This window comes from Notothenia rossii (genome assembly GCF_949606895.1).
Source record: "Notothenia rossii genome assembly, chromosome: 1".
Taxonomy (NCBI): domain Eukaryota; kingdom Metazoa; phylum Chordata; class Actinopteri; order Perciformes; family Nototheniidae; genus Notothenia; species Notothenia rossii.
In genome coordinates this window covers 45,130,249-45,135,238 of record NC_136912.1, presented here as the reverse complement: position 1 = coordinate 45,135,238, position 4,990 = coordinate 45,130,249, and the positions used below count along the sequence as shown (strand labels likewise).

General features: G+C 38.1%; 1 long non-coding RNA gene across 2 annotated transcripts; it reads left to right on the top strand.

Annotated features, from left to right (window-relative positions):
- Window positions 1-298: 298 nt before the first annotated feature.
- Window positions 299-3,420, top strand: LOC307029177. 2 transcript variants are annotated; one of them, XR_013805250.1, is made up of 2 exons: window positions 299-407; window positions 877-3,420. It is a non-coding gene; the product is annotated as an uncharacterized lncRNA (long non-coding RNA). The 2 variants fall into 2 exon arrangements; XR_013805251.1 differs by having other exon boundaries at window positions 315-407; window positions 883-3,420.
- Window positions 3,421-4,990: the final 1,570 nt, after the last annotated feature.

Below are 4,990 nucleotides of genomic sequence, written 5' to 3'. Positions count from 1 at the left end.
AGTACACTGATGGAAAGCTTACAAGATAGCTGTGGATGTCCGCGTAGCGCAAGTCGGGTACATCGTCTTCAGAGCAGGAGGTTATGCTCTTGAAAAGCACACCGGGTGCATTATATGGGTTGCTTATATTTAATCTTTCTAATTTTGTACTATAAAGCCGAATTTCACTTGAATTAAAATGAGATGTATACTCGCACGGTAGGAAAACGATGGCGCCGGTCGTCATGTTTACTGCCAAAATGGTGGCTGATAACCAAAAGTCACGTGACCGCAGGAGCTCTATTGACCACTTTTTTACAGCAATGGCGGATCGTGGAGCCTCTCAATCGTTCCCCGGAAGTTAGCGCCAAGGCTAGCAGAGCTGTAGAGTTGCAGCATAATAGCCCGTTCGTGACGGACTTTTAAAGGTAAGAAGAAGTTTAAAGATTTATATTGCGGATATTATCAGTACATCTGATTCAAATTAACATGTGTATTAAAGGATGTCAGTGGATTATCCCTAAATTAGTAGATTTAGGGAACGTTTACAGATAACAGATTAAGCTAGGATACCATACCATAGTACCGGCATACACTATACCATAGTGGTTGAATACACCGTATTAGGAAACACTTTATACTTACTGGACATGTTATACTCATTACATACTGTATATAAAATATGACCAAGAATGTGAGACAACTTTATAGAAATTCATTTCACATCTGTTACTGATGCCATTTGTCATACTTTGTTAAACTCACAAATAATAAAGTTCCATAACTTCAGTTGGGAACAAAGACCACACCTTATCTCCCCAAGACAATTTCCCATCCAATAGGTGTGCTATATAGGTGTGAATAACCCTTTCTCCTGTCTGTTACTCCCTCTTTCAGCACAAGAACCAGAGGGGGATTCAATGGAGCCTGAATACCTGCATTGAGACCCTCACCCTGCACCCTGAGTCTCAACTCTGTGTTTTTCAAGCCTTTCCCTGTTTTTTTTGTATTAAACAAAACATTAAGCTTTCCCAATGGTGTAGTTTTCGTTTTGTGTAAAAGTGCAAATGCAGTTTTTGTATATAATAACCTCACATATTTTTTGCTGTTGGTCGTGAAATTGCTACTGCTGACTTGAGCCAGCCATTTTTTCCTCCGCTCTGTGTCAGTGGGAAAGCCGTACATTCGTACTCCTTTCTCGGAGCGATTTGAGCATCCCCAGGCAGCACAGCAAACCATGGTGGCGACTAGGAGGCAGCACAGCAAACCAGGACAACACGGAGGAAAAGGCACAGACAAACTGCATGATATGCTATTCAATGTTTATTGAATTCCATGTATTTGCAATGGATATTCCTAAAACAACACATTTAACATCATCATCATCATCATGCTGCTGCTGCTGCTGCTGCTGCTAGTCCTTTGATAGTCACCTGTCGGTCTCCTGTCCTTTCTGAAAGCCATAAAGATGACATTAGTCATTTAGATAACTTGTGTCCTCAATTACCATGGGATTACTGAAACTACCATGAATTTAAGAAAATGGTAGAAATGAATCTAATCTGAATTTTGAAGCATTCCTTTAGATCCCCTCCCTCTAAATATATCAATAAACATTAGAAAGTGATGCTCCTGACTACCATAGAAGTTTAAGAAGATAATATTGGTTTTAAAGAATTCAAAGCTATAAATAAACCGCAACAGGCTCTTTAACCAAGGCACTGTTAGCCTAACATGTAAACTAGTTCACACTAATCCTAATATTATCAATTAATATTAGCAAATTCTATTTTATTTTTTAAAACATATTGATGTAAATACATACACATATCGATTTGTTGTATAAATATTGTAAATCAAAACCTTTATTCACTAATAATTACCAAAAATCGTAGTTCTATCTCCTGTTATCAATGCATTCACATTGCCCGCCATGAACTTCCGGGGAACGATCCTCGTCTGCATGAACCACGTGACGATAACCGTTTTTGGACTTCCGCTGTCGTAACTCTTCTATCTATAGAGAGGCGAAGTCCCTCCCCTTCCGGGAGCCTCTATGGGACCCCGGAAGCGGAAAATTATACATTGAAGTCAATGGAGAGAGAAAAGTTATCTTTTGATCCCGTTTGAATTGTGCCACGAATGACACATATGATGTTTGTCAATCTTAAACAATCATTTCCATGCAAAAAAAAGTCACAATTTGTCGTAAAAATGCTGAAATATAAGACTATGAATAATACGCAACTAGAAAGACTACAAATCCCAAATGCATTCTGGGTCGCGTAAGTGATGTCATAGGCGATAATGCTCCATACTGGTTGTGACTCGCAAAGCAAAGAGGAAGAAGAAGACTGATTTATTCCCTCCAATAAATATAAGAGATTGCTCCAATAAATTCACTTTTACAAGATGCCTGTGTGCTTTGTACGAGGTTGTAATCACAAAAGAGATCATACCACTTGCTCGTTCTATCGCTTCCCCTCTGATGAAAGGACCAGGAGTCGTCGGACCAAACATATCAGGTAATATACATGTTTTGCATGGAACATAGTCAAGTTAGCTACCTAGCTAGTAGCGAGCATGTTAGTTAGCATTATATTACATTACTTAGCCTTGTCATTTGTATTAGCCTTAACATTAAGTAAACCAAAATGTTAAACAGTAAGTCATGATCGTAAGTATTTTGTGAAACATTTGAAGAGTAGCCTATCGCCCCCTCCACCAGGTGCTAAGGGGGCGGGAGGTAGGCTAACGCCACATTAGTATCAGCGATCTTTTCTACTTAATGCTATCTGCACAAATGGTTAACATTGACCATTAAAAGATCAGGAAGTTCAGGGAGAGTCGAAGGAAGGAAGGCAGGCAGCTTTGCATGACATTCTTCTGGACGTGTTTCATTGTGATGATAGTGAGAGTGAGTCAATCTGTTTGTTGGAAAGACAGTAGTTGAGTGATTACTGAGAGAAAATTATTAAAAGAGATAATTATTCAGTGTTGTTACTTTAAAGTGTTGTTACTGACCTTTTTCTCTTTTATTTTCTTTACCTCACCTGTAACTGCTGAGACCCTGAGGAACATGCACACTGGTCTGACCTGCTCTGGCAACCTGATTTCCACTGTACGTAATAGTATTTGGTTATGGTATATTATTTATATACATCAAAGGCACAATGCACCCCTCAGAGACACACATGTATTGAGTGGGATATTTTGCATTGGTCATGTGAAATCATCTTTACATACTAGAAAACTGTAGGAGCGGCAACTTGTTTTGAAATTGAATTTTTAATATCCGATAATAAAGTTGATCTGTTTTCTTTATTCTTCTTTCTTCCCAGCTCCATCCATCACCATTCTCTGTTCCTGCAGGTCCTGCTTGCTAATCAATATTCATATTTTTTTACACAATTACAAATAAAGTCAATGTATTGTATGACATGAAGTTGTGCTTCATTCTGAGTCAATAATAAATTCATTCTGCCTTCAGCTGCAAAATTATTGTGGACTGCACCGACATCCATGTAGCTGCCCCCCAGTAAGATGAACCAAGCAAAGTTGACATACTCAACATACAGCTGTACTCTTAAGTTTACATGAAGAATTTGTGAAATATTGGTAATAACAGGTTTAAATGATTATTAGTAATTAATTATATAATTTTCTCATCGTAGATGAGCAGACAGGGAGCAGATGAGAAAAGCAGAATATGCAGCTGCCATTTTCCACATGGAAAAGAGAAAGGGCCAAGTGTATTTGAGTGGACAAAAGAGAAATCCCAAATACGAAAAATAAAATTATACAATTTACAGATATGTATACAAATAAATATATATCCTATATACACCATGTATAATGATGGTGTATGATGTAGAAGGAAGTGTGGTAGATAACAAGTAAATATAGAGTTACATACAGATCCATGTTACAGCAAAAGATGGAATAACTAAGAAGCACGCAGTATAATAATAATTACACGCAACAATTAAATAACTGCTCAGCATCTCCACCAAAATCCCAATCTGCTGTGTCCTGTTTTCCTCCCCTCTGCATAACACCCCATCACACATACGAAACACAACGCAGAGTCCGAGGGTGTTAAGAGTATGTTTATTGAAATGTCCTCCTCTCTACTGGCCAACACAGGGAGCATATGCTGGGTGTAGAATTGTTCCAGGAGGAGGAGATTTCCATGCCATGCAGGGTCTTTGGGGATGGGGATGATGATCCCCTCCTTCGTGGTCCACAGTAGCAGAGACTCCGGTCTGTGATGTGCAGCTGTTATATAATATACAATACATTTTTTTGAAAAACATTTGATCAAAAAATAAGGATTTGGTCAGGATCTAGAGTCAGTGTGTAGTTTATTAATTAATCAATGCTCTCTACATTAGGAAAACACATACCAGTGTACCAGAGGGAGTCACACACAGCTGTGCCTAGATAACCAAACAAATTGACAACAGGGATGCAAACTCATCAGGTATGAAAAAGGTGACAAGGATCCGAGCCCCCTGACCCCACAGAATATCGGCTTTAAAATGAGGAATAACAGAGGATTTTAGCAGTCAGAACAACTAAAGCAGCAGTGTTAATATTAACAGAAACGCCATAGAGTCACATCTAATAGAAATATATAAAAAGCATTTATTTTAATTGTGTAGCAGTCAGTTTATAATTTTGGCAGCACTGTTGAGCATTTTGAAAATGTATTTTCATGCCTCTGTGCAAGGCTTAGTCTTTCTATCTTTATAGCCACTGGTGTAAAGTAACTAAGTTCATAAACTCAACAAGTACTATACTTGGGCACAATTTTGAGATACTTGTACTTTACTTAAGTATTTCAATGTTTTGCTACTTTGTACTTCTACTCCACTACAGTTCAGAGGTAAATGGTGTACTTTTACTCCACTACATGTATGTAATACCTTTAGTTACTTTACAGATGTGGATGAATGATGTGAAATATAATCAAGTGTTAAATCAGACTTTAGTTCCACCTGGAGTAAAT